Below are 24,482 nucleotides of genomic sequence, written 5' to 3' on the forward strand. Positions count from 1 at the left end.
GGAAAAATCAAGGAGGCAAAGACAACTTGGAGGGGAAGATATGAGGGACGTGGCATGGATACTTAAAAAAATGAAGAGAAAAAGAAAATCTCGGCCAAAGTCAAAGCCATCAAAAGGCAAGGCATGCCATTCATTGCAGGGACATGCACGACATACCCCTAGGTTTGCAAAAATAGATCCACGCGGTAGGTCAAAACAAATAAGAAGGACTGAGGAGCACTCTGAAATGGAGATACCATCCAAGGAACTGAAATTGAAGGGGAAAAAAAAAAAATTTTGGAAATTTAGTGACTACGAGAAAGTGGTCTGGGCGGAAATGATGTGCAGTGCAAAGGACCAAAAGAGGCCAGAACTAAGCTGACAGCTGTTGCAAAAGCAGGGGAAAAATCAAGGAGGCAGAGACAACTTGGAGGGGAAGATATGAGGGACATGGCAAGGAAACATCAGAAAATTAAAAAAAAAAAAAGAAAATCTCGGCCAAAGTCAAAGCCATCAAAAGGCATGGCATGCCATTCATTGCAGGGACATGCACGACATACCCCTAGGTTTGCAAAAATAGATCCACGCGGTAGGTCAAAACAAATAAGAAGGACTGAGGAGCGCTCTGAAATGGAGATACCATCAAAGAAACTGAAATTGAAGGGAAAAAAAAAAAAAATTTTGGAAATTTAGTGACTACGAGAAAGTGGTCTGCGCGGAAATGATGTGCAGTGCAAAGGACCAAATGATGCCAGAACTAAGCTGACTGCTGTTGCAAAAGCAGGGCAAAAATCAAGGAGGCAGAGACAACTTTGAGGGGAAGATATGAGGGATGTGGCAAGGAAACATCAGAAAATTTAAAAAAAAAAAAGAAAATCTCGGCCAAAGTCAAAGCCATCAAAAGGCATGATATGCCATCCAGTGCAGGGACTTGCACCAAAGCTTGCCCTCTTAGTTCCCATTGAAATCGCAAGATTTCGTTTCCCGTCCCGAAAGGAAATGAAATTTCCTTTCGGGACGGGAAACGAAATCTTGCGACCCTGAAAAGAAAGGCTCACAAACACTCTAGAAGGAAGATATGATCAAAAAAGATGCAATTGAAAAAAAACCCCAAAACCCGAGAAAATGGGGAGATGAAATGACTACGAGAAAGTGGTCTAGGCGGAAATGAGGTGCAGTGCAAAGGACCAAAAGAGGCCAGAACTAAGCTGACAGCTGTTGCAAAAGCAGGGGAAAAATCAAGGAGGCAAAGACAACTTGGAGGGGAAGATATGAGGGACGAGGCATGGATACTTAAAAAAATGAAAAGAAAAAGAAAATCTCGGCCAAAGTCAAAGCCATCAAAAGGCAAGGCATGCCATTCATTGCAGGGACATGCACGACATACCCCTAGGTTTGCAAAAATAGATCCACGCGGTAGGTCAAAACAAATAAGAAGGACTGAGGAGCACTCTGAAATGGAGATACCATCCAAGGAACTGAAATTGAAGGGGAAAAAAAAAAAATTTTGGGAAATTTAGTGTCTACGAGAAAGTGGTCTGGGCGGAAATGATGTGCAATGGAAAGGACCAAATGATGCCAGAACTAAGCTGACAGCTGTTGCAAAAGCAGGGGAAAAATCAAGGAGGCAGAGACAACTTGGAAGGGAAGATATGAGGGACGTGGCATGGTTACTTAAAAAAATGAAAAAAAAAAAGAAAATCTCGGCCAAAGTCAAAGCCATCAAAAGGCATGATATGCCATCCAGTGCAGGGACTTGCACCAAAGCTTGCCCTCTTAGTTCCCATTGAAATCGCAAGATTTCCTTTCCCGTCCCGAAAGGAAATGAAATTTCCTTTCGGGACGGGAAAGGAAATCTTGCGACCCTGAAAAGAAAGGCTCACAAACACTCTGGGAGGAAGATATGATCAAAAAAGATGCAATTGAAAAAAAACCCCAAAACCCCAGAAAATGGGGAGATGGAATGACTAGGAGAAAGTGGTCTAGGCGGAAATGAGGTGCAGTGCAAAGGACCAAAAGAGGCCAGAACTAAGCTGACAGCTGTTGCAAAAGCAGGGGAAAAATCAAGGAGGCAAAGACAACTTGGAGGGGAAGATATGAGGGACGTGGCATGGATACTTAAAAAAATGAAGAGAAAAAGAAAATCTCGGCCAAAGTCAAAGCCATCAAAAGGCAAGGCATGCCATTCATTGCAGGGACATGCACGACATACCCCTAGGTTTGCAAAAATAGATCCACGCTGTAGGTCAAAACAAATAAGAAGGACTGAGGAGCACTCTGAAATGGAGATACCATCCAAGGAACTGAAATTGAAGGGGAAAAAAAAAAAATTTTGGAAATTTAGTGACTACGAGAAAGTGGTCTGGGCGGAAATGATGTGCAGTGGAAAGGACCAAATGATGCCAGAACTAAGCTGACAGCTGTTGCAAAAGCAGGGGAAAAATCAAGGAGGCAGAGACAACTTGGAGGGGAAGGTATGGGGGACGTGGCATGGTTACTTAAAAAAATGAAAAAAAAAAAGAAAATCTCGGCCAAAGTCAAAGCCATCAAAAGGCATGGCATGCCATTCATTGCAGGGACATGCACAAAATATCCCTAGGTTTGCAGAAATTGATCCACGCGGTAGGTCAAAACAAATAAGAAGGACTGAGGAGCACTCTGAAATGGAGGTACTAACAAAGGAAATTAATTTGAAGGGGAAAAAAAAAAATTTTTGGGAAATTTAGTGACTACGAGAAAGTGGTCTGGGCGGAAATGATGTGCAGTGCAAAGGACCAAATGATGCCAGAACTAAGCTGACAGCTGTTGCAAAAGCAGGGCAAAAATCAAGGAGGCAGAGACAACTTGGAGGGGAAGATAGAGGGACGTGGCAAGGAAACATCAGAAAATTAAAAAAAAAAAAAGAAAATCTCGGCCAAAGTCAAAGCCATCAAAAGGCATGAAAGGCATGATATGCCATCCAGTGCAGGGACTTGCACCAAAGCTTGCCCTCTTAGTTCCCATTGAAATCGCAAGATTTCGTTTCCCGTCCCGAAAGGAAATGAAATTTCCTTTCGGGACTGGAAACGAAATCTTGCGACCCTGAAAAGAAAGGCTCACAAACACTCTGGGAGGAAGATATGATCAAACAAGATGCAATTGAAAAAAAACCCCAAAACCCCAGAAAATGGGGAGATGGAATGACTAGGAGAAAGTGGTCTAGGCGGAAATGAGGTGCAGTGCAAAGGACCAAAAGAGGCCAGAACTAAGCTGACAGCTGTTGCAAAAGCAGGGGAAAAATCAAGGAGGCAGAGACAACTTGGAGGGGAAGATATGAGGGACGTGGCATGGATACTTAAAAAAATGAAAAAAAAAGAAAATCTCGGCCAAAGTCAAAGCCATCAAAAGGCATGGCATGCCATTCATTGCAGGGACATGCACGACATACCCCTAGGTTTGCAAAAATAGATCCACGCGGTAGGTCAAAACAAATAAGAAGGACTGAGGAGCACTCTGAAATGGAGATACTATCAAAGGAAATTAATTTGAAGGGGAAAAAAAAAAATTTTTGGGAAATTTAGTGACTACGAGAAAGTGGTCTGGGCGGAAATGATGTGCAGTGCAAAGGACCAAATGATGCCAGAACTAATCTGACAGCTGTTGCAAAAGCAGGGCAAAAATCAAGGAGGCAGAGACAACTTGGAGGGGAAGATAGAGGGACGTGGCAAGGAAACATCAGAAAATTAAAAAAAAAAAAAGAAAATCTCGGCCAAAGTCAAAGCCATCAAAAGACATGAAAGGCATGATATGCCATCCAGTGCAGGGACTTGCACCAAAGCTTGCCCTCTTAGTTCCCATTGAAATCGCAAGATTTCGTTTCCCGTCCCGAAAGGAAATTTCATTTCCTTTCGGGACGGGAAACGAAATCTTGCGACCCTGCAAAGAAAGGCTCACAAACACTCTGGGAGGAAGATATGACCAAACAAGATGCAATTGAAAAAAAACCCCAAAACCCCAGAAAATGGGGAGATGAAATGACTACGAGAAAGTGGTCTAGGCGGAAATGAGGTGCAGTGCAAAGGACCAAAAGAGGCCAGAACTAAGCTGACAGCTGTTGCAAAAGCAGGGGAAAAATCAAGGAGGCAGAGACAACTTGGAGGGGAAGATATGAGGGACATGCCATTGGTTAGTTAAAAAAATGAAAAAAAAAAAGAAAATCTCGGCCAAAGTCAAAGCCATCAAAAGGCATGGCATGCCATTCATTGCAGGGACATGCACAAAATATCCCTAGGTTTGCAGAAATTGATCCACGCGGTAGGTCAAAACAAATAAGAAGGACTGAGGAGCACTCTGAAATGGAGACACCATGAAAGGAACTGAAATTGAAGGGAAAAAAAAAAAAATTTTGGGAAATTTAGTGACCATGAGAAAGTGGTCTGGGCGGAAATGATGTGCAGTGCAAAGGACCAAAAGAGGCCAGAACTAAGCTGACAGCTGTTGCAAAAGCAGGGGAAAAATCAAGGAGGCAGACACAACTTGAAGGGGAAGATATGAGGGATGTGGCAAGGAAACATCAGAAAATTAAAAAAAAAAAAAGAAAATCTCGGCCAAAGTCAAAGCCATCAAAAGGCATGAAAGGCATGATATGCCATCCAGTGCAGGGACTTGCACCAAAGCTTGCCCTCTTAGTTCCCATTGAAATCGCAAGATTTCGTTTCCCGTCCCGAAAGGAAATGAAATTTCCTTTCGGGACGGGAAACGAAATCTTGCGACCCTGAAAAGAAAGGCTCACAAACACTCTGGGAGGAAGATATGATCAAACAAGATGCAATTGAAAAAAAACCCCAAAACCCCAGAAAATGGGGAGATGGAATGACTAGGAGAAAGTGGTCTAGGCGGAAATGAGGTGCAGTGCAAAGGACCAAAAGAGGCCAGAACTAAGCTGACAGCTGTTGCAAAAGCAGGGGAAAAATCAAGGAGGCAGAGACAACTTGGAGGGGAAGATATGAGGGACGTGGCATGGATACTTAAAAAAATGAAAAAAAAAAGAAAATCTCGGCCAAAGTCAAAGCCATCAAAAGGCATGGCATGCCATTCATTGCAGGGACATGCACGACATACCCCTAGGTTTGCAAAAATAGATCCACGCGGTAGGTCAAAACAAATAAGAAGGACAGAGGAGCACTCTGAAATGGAGATACCATCCAAGGAACTGAAATTGAAGGGAAAAAAAAAAAATTTGGGAAATTTAGTGACTACGAGAAAGTGGTCTGGGCGGAAATGATGTGCAGTGGAAAGGACCAAAAGAGGCCAGAACTAAGCTGACAGCTGTTGCAAAAGCAGGTGAAAAATCAAGGAGGCAGAGACAACTTGGAGGGGAAGATATGAGGGACGTGGCAAGGAAACATCAGAAAATTTAAAAAAAAAAAAAGAAAATCTCGGCCAAAGTCAAAGCCATCAAAAGGCATGGCATGCCATTCATTGCAGGGACATGCACAAAATATCCCTAGGTTTGCAGAAATTGATCCACGCGGTAGGTCAAAACAAATAAGAAGGAGGAAGGAGCACTCTGAAATGGAGATACCATCAAAGGAAATGAATTTGAAGGGGAAAAAAAAAAATTTTTGGGAAATTTAGTGACTACGAGAAAGTGGTCTGGGCGGAAATGATGTGCAGTGCAAAGGACCAAATGATGCCAGAACTAAGCTGACAGCTGTTGCAAAAGCAGGGGAAAAATCAAGGAGGCAGAGACAACTTGGAGGGGAAGATATGAGGGACGTGGCATGGATACTTAAAAAAATGAAAAAAAAAGAAAATCTCGGCCAAAGTCAAAGCCATCAAAAGGCATGGCATGCCATTCATTGCAGGGACATGCACGACATACCCCTAGGTTTGCAAAAATAGATCCACGCGGTAGGTCAAAACAAATAAGAAGGACAGAGGAGCACTCTGAAATGGAGACACCATGAAAGGAACTGAAATTGAAGGGAAAAAAAAAAAAATTTGGGAAATTTAGTGACTACGAGAAAGTGGTCTGGGCGGAAATGATGTGCAGTGGAAAGGACCAAAGGATGCCAGAACTAAGCTGACAGCTGTTGCAAAAGCAGGGGAAAAATCAAGGAGGCAGAGACAACTTGGAGGGGAAGATATGAGGGACGTGGCAAGGAAACCTCAGAAAATTTAAAAAAAAAAAAGAAAATCTCGGCCAAAGTCAAAGCCATCAAAAGGCATGGTATGCCATTCATTGCAGGGACATGCACGACATACCCCTAGGTTTGCAAAAATAGATCCACGCGGTAGGTCAAAACAAATAAGAAGGACTGAGGAGCGCTCTGAAATGGAGATACCATCAAAGAAACTGAAATTGAAGGGAAAAAAAAAAAAAATTTTGGAAATTTAGTGACTACGAGAAAGTGGTCTGGGCGGAAATGATGTGCAGTGCAAAAGACCAAATGATGCCAGAACTAAGCTGACTGCTGTTGCAAAAGCAGGGGAAAAATCAAGGAGGCAGAGACAACTTGGAGGGGAAGATATGAGGGACGTGGCAAGGAAACATCAGAAAATTTAAAAAAAAAAAAGAAAATCTCGGCCAAAGTCAAAGCCATCAAAAGGCATGGTATGCCATTCATTGCAGGGACATGCACGACATACCCCTAGGTTTGCAAAAATAGATCCACGCGGTAGGTCAAAACAAATAAGAAGGACTGAGGAGCGCTCTGAAATGGAGATACCATCAAAGAAACTGAAATTGAAGGGAAAAAAAAAAAAAATTTGGGAAATTTAGTGACTACGAGAAAGTGGTCTGGGCAGAAATGATGTGCAGTGCAAAAGACCAAATGATGCCAGAACTAAGCTGACAGCTGTTGCAAAAGCAGGGGAAAAATCAAGGAGGCAGAGACAACTTGGAGGGGAAGATATGAGGGACGTGGCAAGGAAACATCAGAAAATTAAAAAAAAAAAAAGAAAATCTCGGCCAAAGTCAAAGCCATCAAAAGGCATGGCATGCCATTCATTGCAGGGACATGCACGACATACCCCTAGGTTTGCAAAAATAGATCCACGCGGTAGGTCAAAACAAATAAGAAGGACTGAGGAGCACTCTGAAATGGAGATACTATCAAAGGAAATTAATTTGAAGGGGAAAAAAAAAAATTTTTGGGAAATTTAGTGACTACGAGAAAGTGGTCTGGGCGGAAATGATGTGCAGTGCAAAGGACCAAATGATGCCAGAACTAATCTGACAGCTGTTGCAAAAGCAGGGGAAAAATCAAGGAGGCAGAGACAACTTGGAGGGGAAGATAGAGGGACGTGGCAAGGAAACATCAGAAAATTAAAAAAAAAAAAAGAAAATCTCGGCCAAAGTCAAAGCCATCAAAAGACATGAAAGGCATGATATGCCATCCAGTGCAGGGACTTGCACCAAAGCTTGCCCTCTTAGTTCCCATTGAAATCGCAAGATTTCGTTTCCCGTCCCGAAAGGAAATTTCATTTCCTTTCGGGACGGGAAACGAAATCTTGCGACCCTGCAAAGAAAGGCTCACAAACACTCTGGGAGGAAGATATGACCAAACAAGATGCAATTGAAAAAAAACCCCAAAACCCCAGAAAATGGGGAGATGAAATGACTACGAGAAAGTGGTCTAGGCGGAAATGAGGTGCAGTGCAAAGGACCAAAAGAGGCCAGAACTAAGCTGACAGCTGTTGCAAAAGCAGGGGAAAAATCAAGGAGGCAGAGACAACTTGGAGGGGAAGATATGAGGGACATGCCATTGGTTAGTTAAAAAAATGAAAAAAAAAAAGAAAATCTCGGCCAAAGTCAAAGCCATCAAAAGGCATGGCATGCCATTCATTGCAGGGACATGCACAAAATATCCCTAGGTTTGCAGAAATTCATCCACGCGGTAGGTCAAAACAAATAAGAAGGACTGAGGAGCACTCTGAAATGGAGACACCATGAAAGGAACTGAAATTGAAGGGAAAAAAAAAAAAATTTTGGGAAATTTAGTGACCATGAGAAAGTGGTCTGGGCGGAAATGATGTGCAGTGCAAAGGACCAAAAGAGGCCAGAACTAAGCTGACAGCTGTTGCAAAAGCAGGGGAAAAATCAAGGAGGCAGACACAACTTGAAGGGGAAGATATGAGGGATGTGGCAAGGAAACATCAGAAAATTAAAAAAAAAAAAAGAAAATCTCGGCCAAAGTCAAAGCCATCAAAAGGCATGAAAGGCATGATATGCCATCCAGTGCAGGGACTTGCACCAAAGCTTGCCCTCTTAGTTCCCATTGAAATCGCAAGATTTCGTTTCCTGTCCCGAAAGGAAATGAAATTTCCTTTCGGGACGGGAAACGAAATCTTGCGACCCTGAAAAGAAAGGCTCACAAACACTCTGGGAGGAAGATATGATCAAACAAGATGCAATTGAAAAAAAACCCCAAAACCCCAGAAAATGGGGAGATGGAATGACTAGGAGAAAGTGGTCTAGGCGGAAATGAGGTGCAGTGCAAAGGACCAAAAGAGGCCAGAACTAAGCTGACAGCTGTTGCAAAAGCAGGGGAAAAATCAAGGAGGCAGAGACAACTTGGAGGGGAAGATATGAGGGACGTGGCATGGATACTTAAAAAAATGAAAAAAAAAAGAAAATCTCGGCCAAAGTCAAAGCCATCAAAAGGCATGGCATGCCATTCATTGCAGGGACATGCACGACATACCCCTAGGTTTGCAAAAATAGATCCACGCGGTAGGTCAAAACAAATAAGAAGGACAGAGGAGCACTCTGAAATGGAGATACCATCCAAGGAACTGAAATTGAAGGGAAAAAAAAAAAATTTGGGAAATTTAGTGACTACGAGAAAGTGGTCTGGGCGGAAATGATGTGCAGTGGAAAGGACCAAAAGAGGCCAGAACTAAGCTGACAGCTGTTGCAAAAGCAGGTGAAAAATCAAGGAGGCAGAGACAACTTGGAGGGGAAGATATGAGGGACGTGGCAAGGAAACATCAGAAAATTTAAAAAAAAAAAAAGAAAATCTCGGCCAAAGTCAAAGCCATCAAAAGGCATGGCATGCCATTCATTGCAGGGACATGCACAAAATATCCCTAGGTTTGCAGAAATTGATCCACGCGGTAGGTCAAAACAAATAAGAAGGAGGAAGGAGCACTCTGAAATGGAGATACCATCAAAGGAAATGAATTTGAAGGGGAAAAAAAAAAATTTTTGGGAAATTTAGTGACTACGAGAAAGTGGTCTGGGCGGAAATGATGTGCAGTGCAAAGGACCAAATGATGCCAGAACTAAGCTGACAGCTGTTGCAAAAGCAGGGGAAAAATCAAGGAGGCAGAGACAACTTGGAGGGGAAGATATGAGGGACGTGGCATGGATACTTAAAAAAATGAAAAAAAAAGAAAATCTCGGCCAAAGTCAAAGCCATCAAAAGGCATGGCATGCCATTCATTGCAGGGACATGCACGACATACCCCTAGGTTTGCAAAAATAGATCCACGCGGTAGGTCAAAACAAATAAGAAGGACAGAGGAGCACTCTGAAATGGAGACACCATGAAAGGAACTGAAATTGAAGGGAAAAAAAAAAAAATTTGGGAAATTTAGTGACTACGAGAAAGTGGTCTGGGCGGAAATGATGTGCAGTGGAAAGGACCAAATGATGCCAGAACTAAGCTGACAGCTGTTGCAAAAGCAGGGGAAAAATCAAGGAGGCAGAGACAACTTGGAGGGGAAGATATGAGGGACGTGGCAAGGAAACATCAGAAAATTAAAAAAAAAAAAAGAAAATCTCGGCCAAAGTCAAAGCCATCAAAAGGCATGGTATGCCATTCATTGCAGGGACATGCACGACATACCCCTAGGTTTGCAAAAATAGATCCACGCGGTAGGTCAAAACAAATAAGAAGGACTGAGGAGCGCTCTGAAATGGAGATACCATCAAAGAAACTGAAATTGAAGGGAAAAAAAAAAAAAATTTTGGAAATTTAGTGACTACGAGAAAGTGGTCTGGGCGGAAATGATGTGCAGTGCAAAAGACCAAATGATGCCAGAACTAAGCTGACTGCTGTTGCAAAAGCAGGGGAAAAATCAAGGAGGCAGAGACAACTTGGAGGGGAAGATATGAGGGACGTGGCAAGGAAACATCAGAAAATTTAAAAAAAAAAAAGAAAATCTCGGCCAAAGTCAAAGCCATCAAAAGGCATGGTATGCCATTCATTGCAGGGACATGCACGACATACCCCTAGGTTTGCAAAAATAGATCCACGCGGTAGGTCAAAACAAATAAGAAGGACTGAGGAGCGCTCTGAAATGGAGATACCATCAAAGAAACTGAAATTGAAGGGAAAAAAAAAAAAAATTTGGGAAATTTAGTGACTACGAGAAAGTGGTCTGGGCGGAAATGATGTGCAGTGCAAAAGACCAAATGATGCCAGAACTAAGCTGACAGCTGTTGCAAAAGCAGGGGAAAAATCAAGGAGGCAGAGACAACTTTGAGGGGAAGATATGAGGGATGTGGCAAGGAAACATCAGAAAATTTAAAAAAAAAAAAGAAAATCTCGGCCAAAGTCAAAGCCATCAAAAGGCATGGTATGCCATTCATTGCAGGGACATGCACGACATACCCCTAGGTTTGCAAAAATAGATCCACGCGGTAGGTCAAAACAAATAAGAAGGACTGAGGAGCGCTCTGAAATGGAGATACCATCAAAGAAACTGAAATTGAAGGGAAAAAAAAAAAAAATTTTGGAAATTTAGTGACTACGAGAAAGTGGTCTGGGCGGAAATGATGTGCAGTGCAAAAGAACAAATGATGCCAGAACTAAGCTGACAGCTGTTGCAAAAGCAGGGGAAAAATCAAGGAGGCAGAGACAACTTGGAGGGGAAGATATGAGGGATGTGGCAAGGAAACATCAGAAAATTTAAAAAAAAAAAAGAAAATCTCGGCCAAAGTCAAAGCCATCAAAAGGCATGATATGCCATCCAGTGCAGGGACTTGCACCAAAGCTTGCCCTCTTAGTTCCCATTGAAATCGCAAGATTTCCTTTCCCGTCCCGAAAGGAAATGAAATTTCCTTTCGGGACGGGAAAGGAAATCTTGCGACCCTGAAAAGAAAGGCTCACAAACACTCTGGGAGGAAGATATGATCAAAAAAGATGCAATTGAAAAAAAACCCCAAAACCCCAGAAAATGGGGAGATGGAATGACTAGGAGAAAGTGGTCTAGGCGGAAATGAGGTGCAGTGCAAAGGACCAAATGATGCCAGAACTAAGCTGACAGCTGTTGCAAAAGCAGGGGAAAAATCAAGGAGGCAGAGACAACTTGGAGGGGAAGATATGATGGACATGCCATTGGTTACTTAAAAAAATGAAAAAAAAAAGAAAATCTCGGCCAAAGTCAAAGCCATCAAAAGGCATGGCATGCCATTCATTGCAGGGACATGCACGACATACCCCTAGGTTTGCAAAAATAGATCCACGCGGTAGGTCAAAACAAATAAGAAGGACTGAGGAGCACTCTGAAATGGAGATACTATCAAAGGAAATTAATTTGAAGGGGAAAAAAAAAAATTTTTGGGAAATTTAGTGACTACGAGAAAGTGGTCTGGGCGGAAATGATGTGCAGTGCAAAGGACCAAAAGATGCCAGAACTAAGCTGACAGCTGTTGCAAAAGCAGGGCAAAAATCAAGGAGGCAGAGACAACTTGGAGGGGAAGATAGAGGGACGTGGCAAGGAAACATCAGAAAATTAAAAAAAAAAAAAGAAAATCTCGGCCAAAGTCAAAGCCATCAAAAGACATGAAAGGCATGATATGCCATCCAGTGCAGGGACTTGCACCAAAGCTTGCCCTCTTAGTTCCCATTGAAATCGCAAGATTTCGTTTCCCGTTCCGATAGGAAATTTCATTTCCTTTCGGGACGGGAAACGAAATCTTGCGACCCTGCAAAGAAAGGCTCACAAACACTCTGGGAGGAAGATATGACCAAACAAGATGCAATTGAAAAAAAACCCCAAAACCCCAGAAAATGGGGAGATGAAATGACTACGAGAAAGTGGTCTAGGCGGAAATGAGGTGCAGTGCAAAGGACCAAAAGAGGCAAGAACTAAGCTGACAGCTGTTGCAAAAGCAGGGGAAAAATCAAGGAGGCAGAGACAACTTGGAGGGGAAGATATGAGGGACATGCCATTGGTTACTTAAAAAAATGAAAAAAAAAAAGAAAATCTCGGCCAAAGTCAAAGCCATCAAAAGGCATGGCATGCCATTCATTGCAGGGACATGCACAAAATATCCCTAGGTTTGCAGAAATTGATCCACGCGGTAGGTCAAAACAAATAAGAAGGACTGAGGAGCACTCTGAAATGGAGATACCATCCAAGGAACTGAAATTGAAGGGAAAAAAAAAAAAAATTTGGGAAATTTAGTGACCATGAGAAAGTGGTCTGGGCGGAAATGATGTGCAGTGCAAAGGACCAAAAGAGGCCAGAACTAAGCTGACAGCTGTTGCAAAAGCAGGGGAAAAATCAAGGAGGCAGACACAACTTGAAGGGGAAGATATGAGGGATGTGGCAAGGAAACATCAGAAAATTAAAAAAAAAAAAAGAAAATCTCGGCCAAAGTCAAAGCCATCAAAAGGCATGAAAGGCATGATATGCCATCCAGTGCAGGGACTTGCACCAAAGCTTGCCCTCTTAGTTCCCATTGAAATCGCAAGATTTCGTTTCCCGTCCCGAAAGGAAATGAAATTTCCTTTCGGGACGGGAAACGAAATCTTGCGACCCTGAAAAGAAAGGCTCACAAACACTCTGGGAGGAAGATATGATCAAACAAGATGCAATTGAAAAAAAACCCCAAAACCCCAGAAAATGGGGAGATGGAATGACTAGGAGAAAGTGGTCTAGGCGGAAATGAGGTGCAGTGCAAAGGACCAAAAGAGGCCAGAACTAAGCTGACAGCTGTTGCAAAAGCAGGGGAAAAATCAAGGAGGCAGAGACAACTTGGAGGGGAAGATATGAGGGACGTGGCATGGATACTTAAAAAAATGAAAAAAAAAAGAAAATCTCGGCCAAAGTCAAAGCCATCAAAAGGCATGGCATGCCGTTCATTGCAGGGACATGCACGACATACCCCTAGGTTTGCAAAAATAGATCCACGCGGTAGGTCAAAACAAATAAGAAGGACAGAGGAGCACTCTGAAATGGAGATACCATCCAAGGAACTGAAATTGAAGGGAAAAAAAAAAAAATTTGGGAAATTTAGTGACTACGAGAAAGTGGTCTGGGCGGAAATGATGTGCAGTGCAAAGGACCAAAAGAGGCCAGAACTAAGCTGACAGCTGTTGCAAAAGCAGGGGAAAAATCAAGGAGGCAGACACAACTTGAAGGGGAAGATATGAGGGATGTGGCAAGGAAACATCAGAAAATTAAAAAAAAAAAAAGAAAATCTCGGCCAAAGTCAAAGCCATCAAAAGGCATGAAAGGCATGATATGCCATCCAGTGCAGGGACTTGCACCAAAGCTTGCCCTCTTAGTTCCCATTGAAATCGCAAGATTTCGTTTCCCGTCCCGAAAGGAAATGAAATTTCCTTTCGGGACTGGAAACGAAATCTTGCGACCCTGAAAAGAAAGGCTCACAAACACTCTGGGAGGAAGATATGATCAAACAAGATGCAATTGAAAAAAAACCCCAAAACCCCAGAAAATGGGGAGATGGAATGACTAGGAGAAAGTGGTCTAGGCGGAAATGAGGTGCAGTGCAAAGGACCAAAAGAGGCCAGAACTAAGCTGACAGCTGTTGCAAAAGCAGGGGAAAAATCAAGGAGGCAGAGACAACTTGGAGGGGAAGATATGAGGGACGTGGCATGGATACTTAAAAAAATGAAAAAAAAAATAGAAAATCTCGGCCACAGTCAAAGCCATCAAAAGGCATGGCATGCCATTCATTGCAGGGACATGCACAAAATATCCCTAGGTTTGCAAAAATAGATCCACGCGGTAGGTCAAAACAAATAAGAAGGACAGAGGAGCACTCTGAAATGGAGATACCATCCAAGGAACTGAAATTGAAGGGAAAAAAAAAAAAATTTGGGAAATTTAGTGACTACGAGAAAGTGGTCTGGGCGGAAATGATGTGCAGTGGAAAGGACCAAAAGAGGCCAGAACTAAGCTGACAGCTGTTGCAAAAGCAGGTGAAAAATCAAGGAGGCAGAGACAACTTGGAGGGGAAGATATGAGGGACGTGGCAAGGAAACATCAGAAAATTTAAAAAAAAAAAAAGAAAATCTCGGCCAAAGTCAAAGCCATCAAAAGGCATGGCATGCCATTCATTGCAGGGACATGCACAAAATATCCCTAGGTTTGCAGAAATTGATCCACGCGGTAGGTCAAAACAAATAAGAAGGAGGAAGGAGCACTCTGAAATGGAGATACCATCAAAGGAAATGAATTTGAAGGGGAAAAAAAAAAATTTTTGGGAAATTTAGTGACTACGAGAAAGTGGTCTGGGCTGAAATGATGTGCAGTGCAAAGGACCAAATGATGCCAGAACTAAGCTGACAGCTGTTGCAAAAGCAGGGGAAAAATCAAGGAGGCAGAGACAACTTGGAGGGGAAGATATGAGGGACGTGGCATGGATACTTAAAAAAATGAAAAAAAAAGAAAATCTCGGCCAAAGTCAAAGCCATCAAAAGGCATGGCATGCCATTCATTGCAGGGACATGCACGACATACCCCTAGGTTTGCAAAAATAGATCCACGCGGTAGGTCAAAACAAATAAGAAGGACAGAGGAGCACTCTGAAATGGAGATACCATCCAAGGAACTGAAATTGAAGGGAAAAAAAAAAAAATTTTGGAAATTTAGTGACTACGAGAAAGTGGTCTGGGCGGAAATGATGTGCAGTGGAAAGGACCAAATGATGCCAGAACTAAGCTGACAGCTGTTGCAAAAGCAGGGGAAAAATCAAGGAGGCAGAGACAACTTGGAGGGGAAGATATGAGGGACGTGGCAAGGAAACCTCAGAAAATTTAAAAAAAAAAAAGAAAATCTCGGCCAAAGTCAAAGCCATCAAAAGGCATGGTATGCCATTCATTGCAGGGACATGCACGACATACCCCTAGGTTTGCAAAAATAGATCCACGCGGTAGGTCAAAACAAATAAGAAGGACTGAGGAGCGCTCTGAAATGGAGATACCATCAAAGAAACTGAAATTGAAGGGAAAAAAAAAAAAAATTTGGGAAATTTAGTGACTACGAGAAAGTGGTCTGGGCGGAAATGAGGTGCAGTGCAAAAGACCAAATGATGCCAGAACTAAGCTGACTGCTGTTGCAAAAGCAGGGGAAAAATCAAGGAGGCAGAGACAACTTGGAGGGGAAGATATGAGGGACGTGGCAAGGAAACATCAGAAAATTTAAAAAAAAAAAAGAAAATCTCGGCCAAAGTCAAAGCCATCAAAAGGCATGGTATGCCATTCATTGCAGGGACATGCACGACATACCCCTAGGTTTGCAAAAATAGATCCACGCGGTAGGTCAAAACAAATAAGAAGGACTGAGGAGCGCTCTGAAATGGAGATACCATCAAAGAAACTGAAATTGAAGGGAAAAAAAAAAAAAATTTTGGAAATTTAGTGACTACGAGAAAGTGGTCTGGGCGGAAATGATGTGCAGTGCAAAAGACCAAATGATGCCAGAACTAAGCTGACAGCTGTTGCAAAAGCAGGGGAAAAATCAAGGAGGCAGAGACAACTTTGAGGGGAAGATATGAGGGATGTGGCAAGGAAACATCAGAAAATTTAAAAAAAAAAAAGAAAATCTCGGCCAAAGTCAAAGCCATCAAAAGGCATGGTATGCCATTCATTGCAGGGACATGCACGACATACCCCTAGGTTTGCAAAAATAGATCCACGCGGTAGGTCAAAACAAATAAGAAGGACTGAGGAGCGCTCTGAAATGGAGATACCATCAAAGAAACTGAAATTGAAGGGAAAAAAAAAAAAAATTTTGGAAATTTAGTGACTACGAGAAAGTGGTCTGGGCGGAAATGATGTGCAGTGCAAAAGAACAAATGATGCCAGAACTAAGCTGACAGCTGTTGCAAAAGCAGGGGAAAAATCAAGGAGGCAGAGACAACTTTGAGGGGAAGATATGAGGGATGTGGCAAGGAAACATCAGAAAATTAAAAAAAAAAAAAGAAAATCTCGGCCAAAGTCAAAGCCATCAAAAGGCATGATATGCCATCCAGTGCAGGGACTTGCACCAAAGCTTGCCCTCTTAGTTCCCATTGAAATCGCAAGATTTCCTTTCCCGTCCCGAAAGGAAATGAAATTTCCTTTCGGGACGGGAAACGAAATCTTGCGACCCTGAAAAGAAAGGCCCACAAACACTCTGGGAGGAAGATATGATCAAAAAAGATGCAATTGAAAAAAAACCCCAAAACCCCAGAAAATGGGGAGATGGAATGACTAGGAGAAAGTGGTCTAGGCGGAAATGAGGTGCAGTGCAAAGGACCAAAAGAGGCCAGAACTAAGCTGACAGCTGTTGCAAAAGCAGGGGAAAAATCAAGGAGGCAAAGACAACTTGGAGGGGAAGATATGAGGGACGAGGCATGGATACTTAAAAAAATGAAGAGAAAAAGAAAATCTCGGCCAAAGTCAAAGCCATCAAAAGGCAAGGCATGCCATTCATTGCAGGGACATGCACGACATACCCCTAGGTTTGCAAAAATAGATCCACGCGGTAGGTCAAAACAAATAAGAAGGACTGAGGAGCACTCTGAAATGGAGATACCATCGAAGGAACTGAAATTGAAGGGAAAAAAAAAAAAATTTTGGAAATTTAGTGACTACGAGAAAGTGGTCTGGGCGGAAATGATGTGCAATGGAAAGGACCAAATGATGCCAGAACTAAGCTGACAGCCGTTGCAAAAGCAGGGGAAAAATCAAGGAGGCAGAGACAACTTGGAGGCGAAGATATGGGGGACGTGGCATGGTTACTTAAAAAAATGAAAAAAAAAAAGAAAATCTCGGCCAAAGTCAAAGCCATCAAAAGGCATGGCATGCCATTCATTGCAGGGACATGCACGACATACCCCTAGGTTTGCAAAAATAGATCCACGCGGTAGGTCAAAACAAATAAGAAGGACTGAGGAGCACTCTGAAATGGAGATACTATCAAAGGAAATTAATTTGAAGGGGAAAAAAAAAAATTTTTGGGAAATTTAGTGACTACGAGAAAGTGGTCTGGGCGGAAATGATGTGCAGTGCAAAGGACCAAAAGATGCCAGAACTAAGCTGACAGCTGTTGCAAAAGCAGGGCAAAAATCAAGGAGGCAGAGACAACTTGGAGGGGAAGATAGAGGGACGTGGCAAGGAAACATCAGAAAATTAAAAAAAAAAAAAGAAAATCTCGGCCAAAGTCAAAGCCATCAAAAGACATGAAAGGCATGATATGCCATCCAGTGCAGGGACTTGCACCAAAGCTTGCCCTCTTAGTTCCCATTGAAATCGCAAGATTTCGTTTCCCGTCCCGAAAGGAAATTTCATTTCCTTTCGGGACGGGAAACGAAATCTTGCGACCCTGCAAAGAAAGGCTCACAAACACTCTGGGAGGAAGATATGACCAAACAAGATGCAATTGAAAAAAAACCCCAAAACCCCAGAAAATGGGGAGATGAAATGACTACGAGAAAGTGGTCTAGGCGGAAATGAGGTGCAGTGCAAAGGACCAGAAGAGGCCAGAACTAAGCTGACAGCTGTTGCAAAAGCAGGGGAAAAATCAAGGAGGCAGAGACAACTTGGAGGGGAAGATATGAGGGACATGCCATTGGTTACTTAAAAAAATGAAAAAAAAAAAAAAATCTCGGCCAATGTCAAAGCCATCAAAAGGCATGGCATGCCATTCATTGCAGGGACATGCACAAAATATCCCTAGGTTTGCAGAAATTGATCCACGCGTTAGGTCAAAACAAATAAGAAGGACTGAGGAGCACTCTGAAATGGAGACACCATGAAAGGAACTGAAATTGAAGGGAAAAAAAAAAAAATTTTGGGAAATTTAGTGACCATGAGAAAGTGGTCTGGGCGGAAATGATGTGCAGTGCAAAGGACCAAAAGAGGCCAGAACTAAGCTGACAGCTGTTGCAAAAGCAGGGGAAAAATCAAGGAGGCAGACACAACTTGAAGGGGAAGATATGAGGGACGTGGCAAGGAAACATCAGAAAATTAAAAAAAAAAAAAGAAAATCTCGGCCAAAGTCAAAGCCATCAAAAGGCATGAAAGGCATGATATGCCATCCAGTGCAGGGACTTGCACCAAAGCTTGCCCTCTTAGTTCCCATTGAAATCGCAAGATTTCGTTTCCTGTCCCGAAAGGAAATGAAATTTCCTTTCGGGACGGGAAACGAAATCTTGCGACCCTGAAAAGAAAGGCTCACAAACACTCTGGGAGGAAGATATGACCAAACAAGATGCAATTGAAAAAAAACCCCAAAACCCCAGAAAATGGGGAGATGGAATGACTAGGAGAAAGTGGTCTAGGCGGAAATGAGGTGCAGTGCAAAGGACCAAAAGAGGCCAGAACTAAGCTGACAGCTGTTGCAAAAGCAGGGGAAAAATCAAGGAGGCAGACACAACTTGGAGGGGAAGATATGAGGGACGTGGCAAGGAAACCTCAGAAAATTAAAAAAAAAAAAAGAAAATCTCGGCCAAAGTCAAAGCCATCAAAAGGCATGGTATGCCATTCATTGCAGGGACATGCACGACATACCCCTAGGTTTGCAAAAATAGATCCACGCGGTAGGTCAAAACAAATAAGAAGGACTGAGGAGCGCTCTGAAATGGAGATACCATCAAAGAAACTGAAATTGAAGGGAAAAAAAAAAAAAATTTTGGAAATTTTAGTGACTACGAGAAAGTGGTCTGGGCGGAAATGATGTGCAGTGCAAAAGACCAAATGATGCCAGAACTAAGCTGACTGCTGTTGCAAAAGCAGGGGAAAAATCAAGGAGGCAGAGACAACTTGGAGGGGAAGATATGAGGGACGTGGCAAGGAAACATCAGAAAATTTAAAAAAAAAAAAGAAAATCTCGGCCAAAGTCAAAGCCATCAAAAGGCATGGTATGCCATTCATTGCAGGGACATGCACGACATACCCCTAGGTTTGCAGAAATTGATCCACGCGGTGGGTCAAAACAAATAAGAAGGACTGAGGAGCGCTCTGAAATGGAGATACCATCAAAGGAACTGAAATTGAAGGGAAAAAAAAAAAAAAATTTTGGAAATTTAGTGACTACGAGAAAGTGGTCTGGGCGGAAATGATGTGCAGTGCAAAAGACCAAATGATGCCAGAACTAAGCTGACAGCTGTTGCAAAAGCAGGGGAAAAATCAAGGAGGCAGAGACAACTTGGAGGGGAAGATATGAGGGATGTGGCAAGGAAACATCAGAAAATTTAAAAAAAAAAAAGAAAATCTCGGCCAAAGTCAAAGCCATCAAAAGCATGGTATGCCATTCATTGCAGGGACATGCACGACATACCCCTAGGTTTGCAAAAATAGATCCACGCGGTAGGTCAAAACAAATAAGAAGGACTGAGGAGCGCTCTGAAATGGAGATACCATCAAAGAAACTGAAATTGAAGGGAAAAAAAAAAAAAATTTTGGAAATTTAGTGACTACGAGAAAGTGGTCTGGGCGGAAATGATGTGCAGTGCAAAAGAACAAATGATGCCAGAACTAAGCTGACAGCTGTTGCAAAAGCAGGGGAAAAATCAAGGAGGCAGAGACAACTTGGAGGGGAAGATATGAGGGATGTGGCAAGGAAACATCAGAAAATTTAAAAAAAAAAAAGAAAATCTCGGCCAAAGTCAAAGCCATCAAAAGGCATGATATGCCATCCAGTGCAGGGACTTGCACCAAAGCTTGCCCTCTTAGTTCCCATTGAAATCGCAAGATTTCCTTTCCCGTCCCGAAAGGAAATGAAATTTCCTTTCGGGACGGGAAAGGAAATCTTGCGACCCTGAAAAGAAAGGCTCACAAACACTCTGGGAGGAAGATATGATCAAAAAAGATGCAATTGAAAAAAAACCCCAAAACCCCAGAAAATGGGGAGATGGAATGACTAGGAGAAAGTGGTCTAGGCGGAAATGAGGTGCAGTGCAAAGGACCAAATGATGCCAGAACTAAGCTGACAGCTGTTGCAAAAGCAGGGGAAAAATCAAGGAGGCAGAGACAACTTGGAGGGGAAGATATGATGGACATGCCATTGGTTACTTAAAAAAATGAAAAAAAAAAGAAAATCTCGGCCAAAGTCAAAGCCATCAAAAGGCATGGCATGCCATTCATTGCAGGGACATGCACGACATACCCCTAGGTTTGCAAAAATAGATCCACGCGGTAGGTCAAAACAAATAAGAAGGACTGAGGAGCACTCTGAAATGGAGATACTATCAAAGGAAATTAATTTGAAGGGGAAAAAAAAAAATTTTTGGGAAATTTAGTGACTACGAGAAAGTGGTCTGGGCGGAAATGATGTGCAGTGCAAAGGACCAAAAGATGCCAGAACTAAGCTGACAGCTGTTGCAAAAGCAGGGCAAAAATCAAGGAGGCAGAGACAACTTGGAGGGGAAGATAGAGGGACGTGGCAAGGAAACATCAGAAAATTAAAAAAAAAAAAAGAAAATCTCGGCCAAAGTCAAAGCCATCAAAAGACATGAAAGGCATGATATGCCATCCAGTGCAGGGACTTGCACCAAAGCTTGCCCTCTTAGTTCCCATTGAAATCGCAAGATTTCGTTTCCCGTTCCGATAGGAAATTTCATTTCCTTTCGGGACGGGAAACGAAATCTTGCGACCCTGCAAAGAAAGGCTCACAAACACTCTGGGAGGAAGATATGACCAAACAAGATGCAATTGAAAAAAAACCCCAAAACCCCAGAAAATGGGGAGATGAAATGACTACGAGAAAGTGGTCTAGGCGGAAATGAGGTGCAGTGCAAAGGACCAAAAGAGGCAAGAACTAAGCTGACAGCTGTTGCAAAAGCAGGGGAAAAATCAAGGAGGCAGAGACAACTTGGAGGGGAAGATATGAGGGACATGCCATTGGTTACTTAAAAAAATGAAAAAAAAAAAGAAAATCTCGGCCAAAGTCAAAGCCATCAAAAGGCATGGCATGCCATTCATTGCAGGGACATGCACAAAATATCCCTAGGTTTGCAGAAATTGATCCACGCGGTAGGTCAAAACAAATAAGAAGGACTGAGGAGCACTCTGAAATGGAGATACCATCCAAGGAACTGAAATTGAAGGGAAAAAAAAAAAAAATTTGGGAAATTTAGTGACCATGAGAAAGTGGTCTGGGCGGAAATGATGTGCAGTGCAAAGGACCAAAAGAGGCCAGAACTAAGCTGACAGCTGTTGCAAAAGCAGGGGAAAAATCAAGGAGGCAGACACAACTTGAAGGGGAAGATATGAGGGATGTGGCAAGGAAACATCAGAAAATTAAAAAAAAAAAAAGAAAATCTCGGCCAAAGTCAAAGCCATCAAAAGGCATGAAAGGCATGATATGCCATCCAGTGCAGGGACTTGCACCAAAGCTTGCCCTCTTAGTTCCCATTGAAATCGCAAGATTTCGTTTCCCGTCCCGAAAGGAAATGAAATTTCCTTTCGGGACGGGAAACGAAATCTTGCGACCCTGAAAAGAAAGGCTCACAAACACTCTGGGAGGAAGATATGATCAAACAAGATGCAATTGAAAAAAAACCCCAAAACCCCAGAAAATGGGGAGATGGAATGACTAGGAGAAAGTGGTCTAGGCGGAAATGAGGTGCAGTGCAAAGGACCAAAAGAGGCCAGAACTAAGCTGACAGCTGTTGCAAAAGCAGGGGAAAAATCAAGGAGGCAGAGACAACTTGGAGGGGAAGATATGAGGGACGTGGCATGGATACTTAAAAAAATGAAAAAAAAAAGAAAATCTCGGCCAAAGTCAAAGCCATCAAAAGGCATGGCATGCCGTTCATTGCAGGGACATGCACGACATACCCCTAGGTTTGCAAAAATAGATCCACGCGGTAGGTCAAAACAAATAAGAAGGACAGAGGAGCACTCTGAAATGGAGATACCATCCAAGGAACTGAAATTGAAGGGAAAAAAAAAAAAATTTGGGAAATTTAGTGACTACGAGAAAGTGGTCTGGGCGGAAATGATGTGCAGTGCAAAGGACCAAAAGAGGCCAGAACTAAGCTGACAGCTGTTGCAAAAGCAGGGGAAAAATCAAGGAGGCAGACACAACTTGAAGGGGAAGATATGAGGGATGTGGCAAGGAAACATCAGAAAATTAAAAAAAAAAAAAGAAAATCTCGGCCAAAGTCAAAGCCATCAAAAGGCATGAAAGGCATGATATGCCATCCAGTGCAGGGACTTGCACCAAAGCTTGCCCTCTTAGTTCCCATTGAAATCGCAAGATTTCGTTTCCCGTCCCGAAAGGAAATGAAATTTCCTTTCGGGACTGGAAACGAAATCTTGCGACCCTGAAAAGAAAGGCTCACAAACACTCTGGGAGGAAGATATGATCAAACAAGATGCAATTGAAAAAAAACCCCAAAACCCCAGAAAATGGGGAGATGGAATGACTAGGAGAAAGTGGTCTAGGCGGAAATGAGGTGCAGTGCAAAGGACCAAAAGAGGCCAGAACTAAGCTGACAGCTGTTGCAAAAGCAGGGGAAAAATCAAGGAGGCAGAGACAACTTGGAGGGGAAGATATGAGGGACGTGGCATGGATACTTAAAAAAATGAAAAAAAAAATAGAAAATCTCGGCCACAGTCAAAGCCATCAAAAGGCATGGCATGCCATTCATTGCAGGGACATGCACAAAATATCCCTAGGTTTGCAAAAATAGATCCACGCGGTAGGTCAAAACAAATAAGAAGGACAGAGGAGCACTCTGAAATGGAGATACCATCCAAGGAACTGAAATTGAAGGGAAAAAAAAAAAAATTTGGGAAATTTAGTGACTACGAGAAAGTGGTCTGGGCGGAAATGATGTGCAGTGGAAAGGACCAAAAGAGGCCAGAACTAAGCTGACAGCTGTTGCAAAAGCAGGTGAAAAATCAAGGAGGCAGAGACAACTTGGAGGGGAAGATATGAGGGACGTGGCAAGGAAACATCAGAAAATTTAAAAAAAAAAAAAGAAAATCTCGGCCAAAGTCAAAGCCATCAAAAGGCATGGCATGCCATTCATTGCAGGGACATGCACAAAATATCCCTAGGTTTGCAGAAATTGATCCACGCGGTAGGTCAAAACAAATAAGAAGGAGGAAGGAGCACTCTGAAATGGAGATACCATCAAAGGAAATGAATTTGAAGGGGAAAAAAAAAAATTTTTGGGAAATTTAGTGACTACGAGAAAGTGGTCTGGGCTGAAATGATGTGCAGTGCAAAGGACCAAATGATGCCAGAACTAAGCTGACAGCTGTTGCAAAAGCAGGGGAAAAATCAAGGAGGCAGAGACAACTTGGAGGGGAAGATATGAGGGACGTGGCATGGATACTTAAAAAAATGAAAAAAAAAGAAAATCTCGGCCAAAGTCAAAGCCATCAAAAGGCATGGCATGCCATTCATTGCAGGGACATGCACGACATACCCCTAGGTTTGCAAAAATAGATCCACGCGGTAGGTCAAAACAAATAAGAAGGACAGAGGAGCACTCTGAAATGGAGATACCATCCAAGGAACTGAAATTGAAGGGAAAAAAAAAAAAATTTTGGAAATTTAGTGACTACGAGAAAGTGGTCTGGGCGGAAATGATGTGCAGTGGAAAGGACCAAATGATGCCAGAACTAAGCTGACAGCTGTTGCAAAAGCAGGGGAAAAATCAAGGAGGCAGAGACAACTTGGAGGGGAAGATATGAGGGACGTGGCAAGGAAACCTCAGAAAATTTAAAAAAAAAAAAGAAAATCTCGGCCAAAGTCAAAGCCATCAAAAGGCATGGTATGCCATTCATTGCAGGGACATGCACGACATACCCCTAGGTTTGCAAAAATAGATCCACGCGGTAGGTCAAAACAAATAAGAAGGACTGAGGAGCGCTCTGAAATGGAGATACCATCAAAGAAACTGAAATTGAAGGGAAAAAAAAAAAAAATTTGGGAAATTTAGTGACTACGAGAAAGTGGTCTGGGCGGAAATGAGGTGCAGTGCAAAAGACCAAATGATGCCAGAACTAAGCTGACTGCTGTTGCAAAAGCAGGGGAAAAATCAAGGAGGCAGAGACAACTTGGAGGGGAAGATATGAGGGACGTGGCAAGGAAACATCAGAAAATTTAAAAAAAAAAAAGAAAATCTCGGCCAAAGTCAAAGCCATCAAAAGGCATGGTATGCCATTCATTGCAGGGACATGCACGACATACCCCTAGGTTTGCAAAAATAGATCCACGCGGTAGGTCAAAACAAATAAGAAGGACTGAGGAGCGCTCTGAAATGGAGATACCATCAAAGAAACTGAAATTGAAGGGAAAAAAAAAAAAAATTTTGGAAA

The sequence above is a fragment of the Haemorhous mexicanus genome, chromosome 2 (assembly GCF_027477595.1).
Source record: "Haemorhous mexicanus isolate bHaeMex1 chromosome 2, bHaeMex1.pri, whole genome shotgun sequence".
NCBI classification, from domain to species: Eukaryota; Metazoa; Chordata; class Aves; order Passeriformes; family Fringillidae; genus Haemorhous; species Haemorhous mexicanus.